This window comes from Cyprinus carpio, chromosome B22, assembly GCF_018340385.1.
Source record: "Cyprinus carpio isolate SPL01 chromosome B22, ASM1834038v1, whole genome shotgun sequence".
NCBI classification, from domain to species: Eukaryota; Metazoa; Chordata; class Actinopteri; order Cypriniformes; family Cyprinidae; genus Cyprinus; species Cyprinus carpio.
The window spans coordinates 35,522,441-35,540,193 of NC_056618.1; positions in this window are offsets into that span (position 1 = coordinate 35,522,441).

Consider the following 17,753-nt stretch of genomic DNA (forward strand, 5'->3'; position numbering starts at 1 on the left):
TCAAACTTTGGCTTTTGTTGGATGGCCATCGGTCATCCAACCTCTTTGAAACTTTTCTGGCTCTTTGGTTTTCTCGGAATTCAATGTTAATTTTTGAGGCTAGTTTTACTGTTTCAGTCCACATCTCCTCAAAAACATCATCAGATCGCCATTGAAAAAACCAGCTGTTCTCTCAGTCTCAACCCGAAGGAGCAGCTGTACTAATGTCCACTGTCTTCTTTTTGGAGATATCTTGATGAGAACACATGTTACTGACAGAATTTACTTAGTGCCCCACCAGATGCACGCCCAGAACTCAAAATCAATGGCCTTTGTCAGACTGCACATCGCCAGGTACCTGATGACTCCTTGTCAAATCTGTCAGCGTTGAATTTGGCAGGGTCTCAACAACAGAGGGCAGGGATTCCAGAAGAGCTCTGCAGGTTGTCTGTTTTCTTGCCTGACCATTTGTGTGTGCTTAATGATTTAGTGCTGGGGTTTTACTTTGGCTCTTTTCATTGCAAGCTTTGTTGACCTCAATGAAGAGATGGCTATGTCTTTTAGCCAGATTCCTTCCATGAATAGCAAAAGTGTTCAACTAACCCAAAAAAGTTATGTGTGGCTGTGTTCTAGCAGCACATATCAACAATAACAAGATTTAAACGACATCTACAGTAACGTGATAAGAAGATGAGAGCATTAATTAAAAAAACACATTATGGTAACACTTCACAAAAGTACTATTTGTTATATAATAAATGCTTTAAAAATTTTAAACTAATAATGACATATTTTAGTTAGATCCAGCATTTATAGTTACAACATCTCTAATAATATGACCTTAATGTTAATTTAGTAAATTTATGATTGTTTATTGCTTAGCTTATAATAAATAAACAATACAATCATATTGTACAGATGTTACAGACTTACAGTGCCCCTCTGATTTTGAGGCACCCAAAACCCCCAATGGCCCTGTCAATATGTAGCAATTGGTGTATATTATGGGCTGATATATGTGCATCATATACTTTTCAGCACTAATGTAGATACCAGTGACTTGATCATGCCTGTGCCTGATCACTAGACTATCTCTGCATTGTACTTGGGGAGTAACCCTCCTTTGATCTAAAGAAATAATAAATAAAAAATACAGGAAGGCAGGAGATAGAGATGAAGAAAGTAATAGATGCAACAATATCATGCAACACAGAGATTACTGGCTAACATTAACAATATTTTTCTGTTCCTACCTCTTGAAATCTCTTACTGCTGCCGTGCTTGTTGGCCTTCCAGTTCTCTTGCAATGATGAGTTTATTTTTACTTTGTGCCATTGATTTAGAAATATACATTAATTTGAGAGTCAAATCTGCATTTTGAAGCTATCTCCTTGTACACAGTGAGGGTAAATTTGGCACATTACCTTTGGCTTTGCGTTGTGAGAAGTTTTGTGATCTTTTCGTGGCGTTTTTGCTGATTAACGCTGTAATTTCTCAGAAAAAAAAAAAAAAAAAAAACTAAACGTGCAGTTTCCACTCCGCCCCCGCATAAATTTGGTGCTGCCCGCTGATTTAAGTCGTGGTAAAGCTTGCATGATCCAATCACGTCAAAAAAAATTCTCGCGAAAAAAAAGTGATATTGAAAATATAAAATCCACTTTTCTCAAAAATCTGAGGGGGCCACGTGCATGCGCCTCTGTTGCCTACAGTAATTTAGTCCTTTCAGGGCCAGTTGCACGTGGTTCCTAAAGCAGGGGTGCTTGTTGTTTATAGTTATTTACTTTCTTCTGCGTCTTTGCTACTAGACTGTGAATTGTGAAAGATTGGAACATAGAGTGGTCTTGGTATTAATGACAATTATTCCGTTAGGAGGCGATGTAAATTAGCGGTGCTTCGTCCGCAAATAAATTACTGAAGAACAGAGGTGGAAAGTAATGAATTACATTTACTCGCGTTACTGTAATTGAGTAGCTTTTTTGTGTACTTCTACTTTTTAAAAGGAAATTGAACATCTGTATTTTAGTGTACTTAAGTATTTTTGTTTGAAGTATTGTACTTCGCTACATTTTTTTAAAACACATTAATTATGTAGTAAAAACAAACAAAAAAAAAATATCTACCTGGAAACTACTGCAGTAATAATGGGCAGGAGGGCAAACTGGCGCCTAAAATCACCAAGAAAGATGCAGCAGGCAAAAAGAGGCCTGTTAGTGTGCAGACAACGCTGAAAACGAAACCCCGTATATTCTGAAGTGAACTCGAAGGAAATGAAGGTGAAACCCTGGCCTATATTTATTGCCGTTATTATGCAGTGTAAGCTGTTGTTTGCATAGGGAGACCAAACTTTAGCCAATTTAAAACTTTGACAAGACATAAACCCTTCGCAAGCATGTAGGGTAAGCCTAAATAACGTGCATCGTTGCAGTTGGGGTTTAAATTAAGCTTTGACAGTTTAGCCATGAGGTTTTGCACAAATTAGCCCAAAAAGACAGTGGCCGTGGTGCGAGATATATCGTCTGCGATAATATCATAATGTGTTTTAATGAGTGCGCGCTGAATTTAGAGTAGCCGTTCTTTCCATAGACTGATATAAAAAACAGGTTCGTTCATTGTGTGATTTCAGTCTTGTATAATTGCATTTAGAATGATAACACAAAATTGAAGACATAGGGGCAGAAAATTTACATATTGATATCATTTCATATAGTCAATCAAAATCACACAAAGAATGCCGTCTTTTCCTCCAAAAATCATCATGATGAAATAGATAATAATATATATATATATATATATTATATATATATATATCTATATATATTATCATATATATTTATAAAACAGTCAGTAAAAAAGGTTAATTAGCGTCTGCATTTTTAGACACCCATATTTTTTGGCACCCGTTTTGCTATATTTCTACAACAAAAAATAATTCCAAACACAGCCACACAAAAGCACAGTTTGCGCAACATGACAGTGGTTAGTTCATGAATGAATCAAACCGTAGGTTCAATAGCATGACTATTATTAACAGGTAAGTCCTGACACCGACTGGCCATTTTAATTTCACACTAAAGGATCTTTGATTTTTTTTTTTTTATAATTAATTTTTAGAATTTAAACGAGTATTCAAAATTTTATGTCTTGTATATAAAAACATTATCATGCCCCATTTGTAACAACTGCAGGTTAAATGCATTATCTGTCCTGCCACTAAACAGTGTGTAAAATACATCGAAATGCCAATTCGATGAAAGCCTCTCTGCCATTTCCTTGCATTGAAAAAGATTGAGTTTGTGATACTGATTTGCATGGTAACAGCCACAAATGTATTATTATTCAAAATAACCTGATTCCTTTAATTAAAAACAATAGTTGGAGATTAATAGGCCTATCCCAGGGGTGTCAAATCCGTTCCTGTGAGAGGGCGTTAGCCCGTGACCAGAGTTTAGTTATAACCACTGCTCAAGCACACAATATCATGCTAGTTTAAATAAGGCCTAAATGAGTGAATTAGCTGGATCAGGTGTGTTTAATCTAGAAGGTTATATCATAAAACTGTGCCCAGGATGTGGCCCCCTCCCCACGAGAAACTGAGGTTTGACACCCTGGGCCTCTCCGATTTTTCGCCTCCCTCCAACTGTTAAAATTAACTAAGATAATTTTTATTGAGTTAAATTTAAAATGCGCTACTTTTTACTTTTATTGAGTAGATTTTTAGATGATTTATTGTACTTAAGCTAAAATTTCATTCAGAATGGCTACTTTACTTGAAGCTTAGAATATTTTGTACATTTCCACCTCTGGCTTGTGACAAACGTACACATACAGCAAGCTGCTCAACATGGCATCATTGCTCAATCGGCCATAGTTGCAAAACAATTTTGCCTTTTTTACCTCTTTTAAACTATGCCAGGCAGTTATTTCCTTTTTCTGCCCACAGCACTCAATCATATCATTTTTTGCGAAGATGGACAGAGATAAGTAGCATTTGAAGGTGGTTTGCTAGCCTTTGAAGGAAAGCGATCAAATTGCTCCAGTAGTTTCATTTAACTCCAAAAGTTTCCTCTGATTTCACTGAACCTGCTTCTTCATGTCCAGAAATAAATAACTTGCGCCTTCCCTAGAAAGGGGTACAGCCAACAATTTTTTTGCCGGAAACATTTCGTCTATCAACAATGTCCACCAATTTTGTGCCACGTTCATTTCTGTCTCAAACACTTTTGCCTTCTATTTAAACTGGCTTTATAATTACTTCTAAGCCACAGCACTGAAAGGCCTTGGGCCCCTAAAAACATTGCTTCATGCTCTCATTCTGAAAACTATTCCAAGAGTCCTTTTCCAGTTTGAAAAGCCTCGTTGCTGATCATGGAAGAATCTTTGATGTTTATCGTGCTGGAATGCTTCATGTATTCTGCAAGCATAGCCAAAATGTTTTCTTTCATCTCATGTTAACAGAGACAGATATCTCAAGCCCATCAAAAAGAATCAAAACCATCTCTGCCCACCTGGAAGGGATCTGTTTGCCTAGACCAAATTGGTGACTGGATAATTTTTGAGGATTAAATTGCGTTGGTCCTGATCAAAAGTCCATAAATAATCGTCTTCTCACTGCATTCTATGCCTAGCTGCTTGCTTGCTCTCTCTCATCTTGCCAATACAAAAGTAAAATACACAGAATAAGCATTCATATGTAAACAGTAATTTTTTTCTGACAACAAAAATGCTATATTTGCATAGTTTAAGAGTCTAATTTAATACATTAATATAACACAAAACTACAATACACATACACAGCGCACACGCACACACACGCACACAAACACACACTGCTACCAGTGTCCAATTCTAACGATCTGTTGCAGCTCATCTCTAGTGCCACTATGCCATGACTGCCATGCTATCTGGAAAGTTGAAATAAGGGAAAGAAATTAATCATTAAAAAACACTCTGTATGTATGTATTATTGTTTATTTATATGTATGTATTTCTGTAGTCTTTGTCATATCTAAACTATATATCCACAATGCCAAAACCAAATAAAAGTAACTAGGTTTGGAAAGTTTTCAGACATAGTACACAGAGTAACTACAGACATTTAGTGGTTTTAAACTTGACATTACACTTGTTTTCTTAATTTTATTTGAGACGTAAATAGACGAATCTAACAATTTTTTTGTTTGAGATTTTAAATACATTGCTTCTATTTTTAACTTATATACTGCATTAGTTGAATAAATAGAAGTCATGTTCAGTCTGTCATCCTTAGTGCCTTCGAACAGTTTATATTTTATTTAGATTATCTTTAGCTATTTATTTAAGCTTTTGTGGTCTTGGGTATGGAATTTTATTATGAACAATATGCAAAAGGATAATATATGTAGAGGTTTATGAATCAAAGACAACTGGACCGCACTTCAGGACTCAAAATTTGTAGCTACTTTATAAACTGTTGTTAAATGTCTAAAGTTATTATTTCTGAAATAATAAAGTTAAGATTAAACTTTTTGAAATTATTGAGAATAATGCCGAAAAAAAACAGCTCTGGTTCCATATTAAAAGAACAGAACATAGCAATTTGACATTAAAATAATCTTTGTACTATGGCATAATCTTTGATACAGAACGTTAATTACTGGGCAAAGAGATATATAAATGAAGAGGAACAGTAAATATACAACAATAGTTATAATATATACAAAAGTTAAATAAAAATAATAAACCATCAGTGAATGGGCTTAAGGACTGCCGTGGACAGCTGACTCCTAAAGTTTTTAATATTCTTCAAATACTACCTTTTATACACATCACACTGATAAAAAAGAATCTTTTCCAATAAGTTTAAATTGATTATTACCTTTTATAGGCATTTTTACCTTTATAAAGCCATTTTTTTCTAAAAGACCATTATCTTTTGAGTCAAATTCTTAGATTTAATCAGTGAATTAGAATAATAAGACATTTGGGCTGTTACCAAGTAAATGAAATCAACACAGAAGCTGCATCTGAAATGGCATTTACACACTGTTTAATGCAAGAATGCATTTAACCTGTAATTACAAATGCATAAATAATGTTTTGATATATTAAACATAAAACGTTGAATACTGATATTTGAAATTATTTAAATTATAAAATATACTTTAAATATGAAATTAAAATCGCCAGTAGGTGGCAGCAAGTCCCTGTTAATAAGTGAGTCATTGCCACTGAACCGAATCATTTAAACGGTTGATTCATTCAGGAACTAAACACCTCCATGTTGCTCAGAGACGCAAAACTGTCCTGTGGCTGTATTTGGAATTATTTTTGATGCAAAAATAGGAAATATGGTGTTTAAAATGTGTTTATTATGTGTCTGTTATTTAACTTCTTGTTTATTGAACTGTTGTAAAAAATCAATATCACATTTTTAATCATGGTAATATTTGGAGAAAAACGGCACTCTTAGTGTGAAGATGATAACTAAGTGGTATAAATATATAAGTTTTCTGCCATCATGTCTTGAATTTGTCATTCTAAACGCATTTTAATTTTAAAGTTTTTGCAAAATAGCTTACTCCATAATGTCAGATCACACATCCTTATTATAATATTATGGCAGACCATATATCCTATATCGCACACCTCTTATCGGATGATGTCCATATAGCTCTATATTATTTTATGTTCTTTTAGGCTATACCTTTAACAAATATTGATGATAGTAATATTAAAATTCCATGCTGTCACACAGACAAGCACAATAGTAGCCTAGTTATAATAATTTTTATTCTTCGTTCAAAATAAAATGTTAATATTTTAATAATTCTAGGGGTTGAGATAATACGGCAAGTTTACGAGTTATATGTTTAGGGGCTATATATGCGCTACCAAGTAGAGCCTGTCGGATTTACAACACGTGTCCATTTCTTCCTGAAAGACATGAAAGTGAGTGGCTAGTAAACAGGAAGAATAGAGCGAACTTTATTTGTAGGCTAGATTCAAGTGTTTGACGTGAAATGTCGAAAAAAAAAAAAGTTTGAAAGGTTTTCGCGTGTTAGCCTGTTGTCAAAAGTCTAAGTCAAGTCGCAAGTTACTTTGATTTTATATTGAGAGTCAAGTCATAAGCTTCAGCTGGTTTGCCTAGAAATATATTATTCTTTTTGGAATTGCGTGTTTTTTTTTTTTTGTTTGTTTGTTTTTTAAATAGTATGAAAAAAAGCACAGGTACCTTTCTTGTGTTTGCCCAAAAAGAAAGAAAGAATAGCGTTTGATCTTTTTTGAGTCCCATTGCCTGATTGTCGTCCACACTGTGCTACACTGACCGTTGTTTTCTGACCGTTTTTTTTTAAAGCCTGTCCCGCTCAGGGCTTTAAAATAGTTTAGGCTTAAGTCACGTGGTGCGTGAGTGCCCTGAGTGTCTGCGTGTGACGGAGAGAGATGCCAGTCAAAATCAGTTACTGTAAATGGCCGGACAGTGGACCAACTAAAACGATCAAACATTTACTTAATTTCTGTCACCATTTCCTCTGAAACTCTTGGCCAAAATGCCTGAGATTACGGAAAAAATTCGCGGGGCCCTAGATTAAACTGATTCGGGGCTCGAGCCCCAATGTTTAGACCCCTAGCGACGCTTTGCTGTCACATTACAAACTTGACCCACGAGCAAGTGCAGACCTAATGTTATTTCAACAGAGAGTGGTTTCATTCTGTTCAGCCTGCAGGCCAACACCAGGAAAAGTACCTTGATCTCTTTGTTGAGTTTTGTACTTGATCTCATTAAATCTCTTAACGAGCGTCTGTTTAAATAAATCAGCGCTAACAAGCTGGATGCCAAACATCCTGACAATAAATTATTTTAACATCTTTTTACAATCAATTTACATAAATGTCTCATCGGTTTACAATGTGTAAACGCTTACAACAAGTGAGTGTTTACTGGATTATGTTAAACAAGTACACTTTAACCACGTGATGAAAAACAGTTTATCCATAAGGTACTTACACTTCAAAACAGCTTGTCATGAGTTTTCAGCATTTTCAAATATGAAGAGTCAGATAACGTGGCCTAATGCGGATAGGCCAGTGCTCGCATCGTATGATGCCCCTAACCGTGTCCGGCCGCGTGGTGCCCCGTGTCTGTCCCCCCCCCCAAGAAAGTGAGAACCTCTGCCACGTGGTGGTCGTGGGGGCTACAGTGCGCACAAATTACTATGAGCGGAGTGAGATCATTGCGACTTGGGTGTCTGCGCTTTGGGTCTGAGCCAGTCTGTAAAGATACAGTGTAATTAGTACTGCAGGCACTCATGACCATGGATGAAAATTGTGGGTACCCCTGGCCAAACCACTGTCTCGTGATCTGGACAGTTTAACATCATGTACGAAAATTGCAACATACCATCTGCATAATGAGGCTTCATCCTGAGGCAGAGTGCAATGCTGTGGTTCTTCTATGGCCAAACAATCATTCTCCGTTGTCATCAACCTCGAATGCAGTGGAGAGACGTTAGAGGCGCGTGCTTCGAGGGCCCGACTCCTTTTTACACTCGGGAAGACGCACGATCTCTGTGTGCAAAATAAACAATGCACCTAACCATAAATGGACACATCTTTTTGTGAGGCCCCACCGTGACATTATAAGAAATGGACTCCAAAGGACCGACGACTGGCAGAGCTGGTTCCCCCGCCCAGCACGAGGCGGTACAGCGTGATGTGCACGCAAGAGCCTCCCCTTTGCGGAGGAATACGCTGAGCACGGAGCCTATACAGAGCGAACTGCACGACCGCTACAGCTATAGATGAACTATAGATAGAAATAGAGATGTGGGAGAGATAGGACAAGAGAGGTTGTTGAGAGTTAGAAATGATGAAGAGATAGATGCGGGTATGGCTCTTAAAAGTGCCTTTGGGTTTTGAAAATAGGTGTATCTATGGTTCGAAAAGGTGTGAAGTCTGACCCGGATTCTGCAGGAGAGACAGAAAAATGTTATTATGCAGTGTAGGTAAGATATGTTGATAAAAGATTTTAAATGATTAAAAAAGCGTGTATTAGTTTACAATATCTATATTCTTCTGTTAGCATACAGGTGTCAAAATATGCACAAAATATGAAGGTCTTAGTAGGCACTCAGCACAGCATATAAATATGTAAGTTCCTCCTTTGTCTAAAAAGGCAGGGTCTAACACAAAAATTATGAATCTATGTTTCATAAAAATGATAGTGGTCCGGGCTTCACTACATACAGTCTCCCAGCTCTGCAGTGTGGTTGCATAGCTTTTGGCCCACACAGATTTTGCTAGTTAGCTATTAGATCAGGTGCGTTGTGCCAAAGCAACCAAAGGCTCTGCCTCGGTCTGGGTTAAGCCATGTCATAAGCTGACTGGTAATGAAGAGAAAAGGATCAAAAATGTCAGTAGAAATTAAGACATGAATCAAGAATTCCATAGAACATAGGCCTATTATTGTTTTTTTTTAGCGACTATTAGTGTTGTAATGTTTGTTGGACCATCAATTGGAGATGGGGCATTTCGTCCTGCCCACCATGTATAGAATCAAATATTCAAAGTATGCTAGAGAGTCGTTTACTGTCCATGAATGTAACACAAATGAAAAAGGATAGCCGGATTGCTGATTTCTCGTTTTGTTTTAAACATTTGAAATAAAAAAAAAAATTTTTAATTTTTCATGTTGTCACTATTAAAAGGTTTACAAACAGCACACAAGAAGTCAGTTTTGCTCTCCATCAGGAAAGAAATTAGAAACAAACAGCAAAAACCTCGAGAGTCTGTTGCAAAGTTTAAATGAATCACGCTATTTAAATGTATAACAATGTTGAATTTCCAACTTCACATCATTAAGAACCTACTGGCTGTTTGTAATTTCATATTTAAGTTTAATATGTAAGTGTAATGAGTTCCACCTGAAGGCGCTGCGTTGTGAGAACCCAAGTGCAGTTTCTTTACAGAGTGAGCCAAAACATAAACAAAGGACTTGACTTGAACAGACTTGACTTGACTAGACGTTGAATGAGGCATGAACAGACTAGAACCTCACCGACAGTATTTTGACAACATTAATACATGAAACAAGGGACCAAGTGCGAAAAACATGACTACATATAACAGACATGAGGGTCAAATGACCATGGAACAAACCAATGAGCAAAACAGAACTGATAATCACGCACAAGACAATAACACCAATACGAACACCACACATCCACAAGCAGAGATACAATGAGGGCAAGGGGAGTTATGGACAAACAGCAAGAAACAAAAACAACCTACACAATAAGGACATGAAACAAGACACATGAAACACCAAACCCAAACACCACATTACAAAAAGTATGTATTTCATTTTTGGCAATCTTAAAAACATTTCTACATTAAAATGGTTAATTTAAACTATCCATTTATGTCACAATCCATCTATGAATTTAGTTGATAGTTGATTTCATTTGATTGTTAATAACCAGCAATGTCTTTTTGATTCTATTGAATTTAATTGAAATTAAATAAGAACCGGACATAGAGGAGCCACAGATATGACCACCTTTTATAATACTAAAAGCGCTAACAATCTATGTTGTTTGTTTTTTCCCATCAAAGTTATTATCAGGGGTTTTGGAGCACATCCTTGTTTCTATATTTTATAACGAAAATATTAATGAGGTACATTTAAACTTTGACTAGAGCCTAGACGTTGCCTATTAATTGTACTATTTATGAAACCTCAAAGCATAGTCTCTGTGTGGATTTTGTATTGGATGTTTCTAGTTGAGTTGCATGTGCAGTGAAGGTATACTGACGAACTTAATTTAAAAGTAAACAATTCAAGCTTTCTGTAAAGTATTCTATAAAAAAAACATTTGAGGCGAGGATTCATAGAGAGTTAGATTGTTTTATTTATGTGTTCTTTAAAGAGAGGTGACAGGAGGCAGAGACCGGCACTGAGCACACCCTTTTATTTTTCATTTTTTAAAAAAGCACAGTTATTTGTTGTTGTTCCCCCTTCTTCACCCTTCTTATTATAATTCTATTATTTTTTTTTAAATTTTTGTTTTTTATTGACCGTTTTATTTAACCAGGAAAATCTCTCTGAGATTAAATCTCTTTCACAGGAGAGTCCTGGCCAAGCATGGCAGCAGTTAACATCACCCTTTACAAATTTAAAACAACACATACAAAAACAAAGACACAATGGAAAACACAATAAAACAATTACAAAATCAGTGAATCTTCTTCGACGTGAAGGAGGAAGAATAGATAAAAAATTGTGTTTTTTTTTTTCCAAAGCAACAGAGTTTTGTACTTTCAATTTCGTTTGGATGGAATTTCCATTCAAACGGAGCTGCATACATAAAAGCCCTTTTTCCCAGTTCCAGTGGTCTCACAAAATGGACAGAGGAGCGTACAACAATTATCAGGACCAGAGGGAATATTTTCCCCAACACACTTCTTTGAATTAGACAACCTAAATATGGAAGGCACAACCACCCCAATAAGTTTTATAAATGGATTAATTAAAAAATTAATTTCCCTTCTAATAGACGAATAGGGCCAGGAATACTCTATTATACTATCATACAAGGATGAGATTAATAGGTTTACTATCTGATCTTATTCTGATTATGAATTAACCGCCAAATAAAAGTAGACCCTGTGCAGTTTAAAATGATACCTTATCTCCTTATCTTTTACGATCAAAATTATCAAAGTAATTTTTAGTTCTGGTCCGCGGTCATCACGAAAAATACGAGACCAACAACACCGGTGCGGGCTTCAACCCCAGGGGGTTAAATGTCCCAGTGACAGTACTGTTCAGGACGTTGTTGGTTTGATTGTCGTTGTTGGAGTAGCTTGTGGAGTTTCCCCTGTCAGAATACTGTACAATAAATAGAAAGGAAAATTTCACTAAATCTAGTTTATAGCCCAATTAATAATAGAAGCGACATTGACTCAAGAACTTACTATAGTTTTCTTCAGTTTACAGTGTGGAATCCTTCAGTAGAGCAGAGCGCAGCTTACTCCTGAGTCCTCCTGGTTTTTAGTATCACTCAGATCCATTTCTGCTGTCGGTTGTGAGCCCCGCCGCTCCGATCGCAGACGCGAGCGAAATCAGAACACGCCCAGCCTTCCCTGGCGAGCGTATGACCCGGTGCCAGAGCGCGCTCCAAGCCGTGTGGACACCGTACCACGAGAGTGAAGAAATCCCGGCCGGAGCAATGATCTCTGAGGACTGTGTTTAAGTTTTAGGGTCGAGGAGTGTGTTTTGTGTGTGTGTGTTTGTATAAGCAATACTTTTTTTCTATACACCAAGACTCAGTGCTATAGAATTTGAACTGCCAGCAGCTAAAACATTCATTTAAATCCTCTACCCACATATTCTATTGTGATGCTGAATAGTTTTTATAATAACTATATAGGTGATAATGTTTAAAATCAGAGGAAACATTATATTATAAATAGACATATATTTTATGTGCGCTTTTCTTTAAAAAGTTCACTTAATTTGGATCGAGTTTGAATTTATTGTAGCTCTTGTTAATAAATCTGACTCTAATTTTTAGTGATCCTTAAATTTAGCATAGTGTCTAATTAATACCTAATCATGAAATATTGGTTTAACAAATAATTGCGATATTTGATTATTTTCTGACTCCATCCATTTGTTAAATGTTTATTTCGTGCTTCTGGTCTTATTTCCTTCCCAGCTATTTTTACTGTACAAACAGCTTGTTTTGCGGCTTGATATTACAATTGGTGTGTTGTACATATTATTTTAATGTGTTATCTTAATTATGAACACAATGTTTTTGTAGTGAAAACAGTTGTACATTACGCGATTTGTAATTCTTTCATTATTTCGCTATAAGCGGATATGAAAATAGAAGTCTCACCATAGACTACTTCGCATTGAAGACTAAGGGACTACTTTGTCAATTATCATTCATCAGGGATCGTTGTTTCACTTGGTCTCACACCGACAGGGGGGGCGGGATCTCACGATCAAACTCTCCGATTTTGATTAGTCCGAGGAGCAAGATGAACTTTATCTTCAAACTCATTAGGCTAAGAAAGAAGGTATCATGCTAAATACAAATTAAGCAATAGAACCAGTTCAGACGATAATAAATACATAACATCAGGTGCTCAAAGATGAATCTAGTGTGAGAGTGCATACCCTGCCAGCAAGAAAAGAAAAAAGTAGCATGTAGAATGTTGTGGTCTCTTATATAACCGATACTCTTCACAGATTAAAAAATGTCAAGACTTGGTGTATGAGTACATGTAATCTGTTATAATGGATGGAGAAAGATTGCAATCTGTCATTTTTGTAATTATTTACAGTATGTGTCTCATTTAGTGATTACAGTAACAATGTAAAGTGTGCTAACAAAACTGTAAAATTACAGTAAACTACAGGCAAATGTCCTGCCATATTTTACTCTTAATTTTCAGGACATGGTTATTACACTGTACTCTATATGCAGCAAAATAAATTAAATGAAACAATAAATTAAAATACAGTACTTATATGTGGCTATGGCAATTAATTATTGCAAATTTATATTATTTATGGTACTAACACTTATGTACTTTGTGTTGCAATGTCACAAGTTGTATTATAGGAAACATAATGTTTTGGACAACAGATAATCAGCGGCATTTGATCTTGACAATTTTGATTTTTAAAGGAATTAGTTCACCCAAAACATAAATTGTCATCATTTACTTCCCTGCATGTCGATCATACCGGGTAGAGCTTCTTTCTTATGAGAAACACAAAAAATGATTATTTTGAATTATGTGCATAAACAAAGTTTTGGCTCCATTGCTTTCACATTGTGTGGAACCAAAAACATTTTCAAATATCGTACTTTATTTTACACAAATAAAGTATAATGTTTTGAAATAGCCTGGAAGAAAAGTAAAGTGATGACAGAAAATTTCATTATGGGTGAACTATCCCTATACACATGAAAGATTTTTGTTTGGCAGATTGTCACACAGTTTCTTGTGGTCCCTAATATATAACACCACTGTAGTTTCTTCCGTCTACAGTGTGGATCCATCAGTAGAGCAGAGACAGGCACTCGAGGTCTCATGGTTTATACAGCCAGATCCAGTTCTGTCAGGTGTGAGGGGTGATTCCAGAGCTGAAATAGAGCAGCACAAGATTTCTCTCCAATACTGGCAGTTATACAGCTGCGAGAGTGAAGAACATGAAATGATCTCTGAGACGGTGTTTAAGTTTTAGGGTGAGAGTGTGTTTGTGTGTGTGTTTGTTTTAGCAATACTTTTTCTATCCACCAGGATCAGTGCTATAGAGATTTTAACTCGCCAGAAAAGGACCAAGAGAAGAAACTAATTGAAATCCACTCTACTCACAGATTCTGATACTGAACTAGTTTTCATTTTCATTTTCAAACCTTTGTAGTATTATACATTGCAATGAATGTTAAAATATGAAGAGTATCATTACAAGATAACTATGACATATTACTCTGGTGTTTAAGATTGTGGGGAGGTTGAGAGGTCAGGTATATTTGGAAAATAGACATCACTCTTAATTTTTTTCTCACACTGAATGTAGGGGAAGTAGCATTTATGAATGTCGTTACCTCTTATACAAATACTCTTCAGACAGATTAAAATATTCTAGTCTTTGTGCCACCAGGTACATTTTTGTCATAATTATTTATCTGTATGTTTTATTTTTGAATTATACTTCTGTTTTAAATAATATATAAGTGTATTTACAAACATACATTAAAATTAATACATAAATATAATAATACTATTTTATAATAAATAACAATTGACCTAAAGATGGAATCATGTAAAAGGCACAAAGAAGGCACATTTAAAATTATTACAGACTTATGTAGAAAATGAGAATCATTAAAATTACAGGCTTATATTTAAAACAAAGATCTTGTTAATGTTTTCAGTTTTGTTTTCAAAGTAATTAAATAAACAGATTTTCAATAACTGAAGAATATGAAAAGGATGATATTTGGAGTAAAAAGAGATAAATCACCATATTTTTAATGAAACATATTTTAAAATATGATATCACAATCTTTTTTAATTAAGATGCTGTAAAGTCATATTAAGTTACTATGAGATCTTCAAGCAGTGTGAGAATCTTTCACAATCTTTTTTTATAATGAAATATTTTTGTTTTATAAATCCATTTTGCAATGTACTTGATAAAAGTAAATTATTTTATCAAAGCAGAATATGGTTCAAACATTGTTGAAGGGGTTGTTTTTAGAACAGAAGTTAACTTAGATTATTATGCAAAACATAGTTAACTTTAGTGTGACATATTTTGTATCATCAATATTGTGGCCCCTTAAGCCTCATACTGGTGAGGTCTTTAGCCTTGAGTTGTGAGATAAAAGGCCATTCTTGCCACCTCATGTGTGTCGATAGAGTTCGAAGATCCCTGTGGAAAGTTGTAGATTCCAATATTAATTTGGTTGAAATTAAACCTAAGACCTCGCGTCTTTATCCGGATTGTACTCTACTACTAGGTGGGCATTAATGAGAGAGGCACTTCTATAGTCTAGCAGTCTCGCTGCAGCTGTGATATTAAAGAAGTTCACTTTAGTGATCGGGGTTTTAATAAAAAGGCACCAGCACAATATTGCAATAATATTTGCTTTCTTATACTTATTTTAACCCCTCAAGCATCCTTCACACAGGTCAGCCCTTATTCTCCTTTCTCCTTCTTCAAAGGTCTCTTAGCTGTGATCCCATTTTTTTCCAATAAATGTCCTATCACTGTCTTCAGATTAAAAAAATAAAAAACAAAAAACATATGCATTTTGTTGTGGTCTTTGATGTTTTTTTTAATTATTATTATTATTTATTTAGCTATAAAAGAACTATATTTTATGTATAATATGCTTATTTTATGTAATATTTAATAATTAAAAAAACTCATCAAAAACAAATCAGATGAGTATATTCAGAGAGCCAAAAACAAACATTTTGGTGGGTTTAGTGACATCTGGTGACACATGAGGGTATAAAAATACCAAAATATAAAAAATATCAATAGCCACTATATGGACTGTGTACTCAATGGCTGTATACTAGACTTAAATTGATAAACCATTGTTGTAATGAAGTACATGTGAGCTTAAGTTTTAGATTTTACATCACCATTTACATTTGTAGATTAGAAAAGAAGAAAGAAAAAACTTTTGTTGTGAGATTATACAAAGCTATGCTTACAGCAAATCTGAACCTGCTAGGTAAGGCAAAGACAAAGTAGCGACTTATCATTTATGTGTGTGTGTGTTGTGTTGTGTGGTGTGTGGTGTAGTGTTGTTTTTTTACATAGTGGGACCAAAAACTAGCTGTACTAGGTTCAGGAGTGTTGCGAAGGCTAGTGCCAGTTTTTTTCTGAATCCCCTCCATGAACAAAAACCCTGCGTCTCTAGTGTGTGAGTGGGTGCTGTGTTGCTGGTCTGCGGAACTGCGCCTTTACATACCCGACGCCAGTGTTGCCATATTGGTTCCCAACCCAATTGGGTGGTTTTTGAATTTGTGATTGTGCAGGTAGGAATTGGCTTGGGCGTGGACAAAATTTGGGCCTGGGTTGGGTACAGTTTGGCGGGTTTGTCCAACATATAGACTAATTTGGTTAACAACAATCCCAATATTTACTGCATTCGAATCAGTCATTACAACATTATTCCAGACGCAGCACCCACTGCCGAGTCTCCTGGTGCTTGATGTAAATGTTGACAGCTGCATATCTACGAGGGCTCCGCAGCGTTTTTATGGAGTGACAAATTTAAGCGTGATACGTTATAACTTATCTGATTTGAATGACGATATGCAAGTAATCACAATGCCTAAATATAAGTTAAAGAGTGGCAAGTTACTCAACTCTTCAAAATTTGAAAATGGTGGAGGCAATGACTGTCACTGCAAACTCCAAAATCAGAGCACATTTGAATCCATTAATCAAAACCGAACTACATATCTGTTTATACGATCCTAATCGTTTATTTTTTAAATGGTCCAGGATTGATAAAAAAAAAAAGCCCAAAGCTGCTAGACTTATTTAGTTTGACTGCAGAGTTGCTGTATTAAGGCTTCCTCTGGTTTTGTTGTAAGAATGAGGTAAGCATTATATTTTTTTATTGTCAGAGTATAATTTCCGAGAATGACAGTTTTTGACTGTCATATGTCTGGGCATGAACTTATTTGTTATACCTGCGATTACGTTGCTATTTCCTATCACTTAAATGGGCCACTTTTGCATTTAAATTAGATATTCTGACTATCTTCTTGCATATTTTATTCATGTTCGGGAAATAGCCTACTTCTCTGTCATTGCAGCTATTTGCCCCAATTTTGAGGACATTACTTGGACATTTATTAAAGTATATTTATGTCCTAGTTATTTTGTCATCATTATGTTGTTGTAAGGATAGGCTTAAAATGGCCCTGTTATAACCTTGAGTTTACAATTCCTCACATTCATTTGAAACAGTTAAAATTTGGTCTGGTTTTTGTGAGCAAAAACACTGAAAAACTTAACTTGGGCGGCACAGGCTTTATGTGTTTAAAGTTACAATGAGAAAAGATTATCCTAAAGGTGCAATTTCCGCGCACCAGCGTGGCGTGTGATTAAGAGGTTTTGTGATTCCTGCGGGGAACACTGAATCGATCGCCGTGACCGGCCTGCTCGCGATGGAAGATGCGGAGGAAACCGGAAAGATGCGAGAGCACGGTAATCAACGTCGCCGACGAGACTAACCAAACCA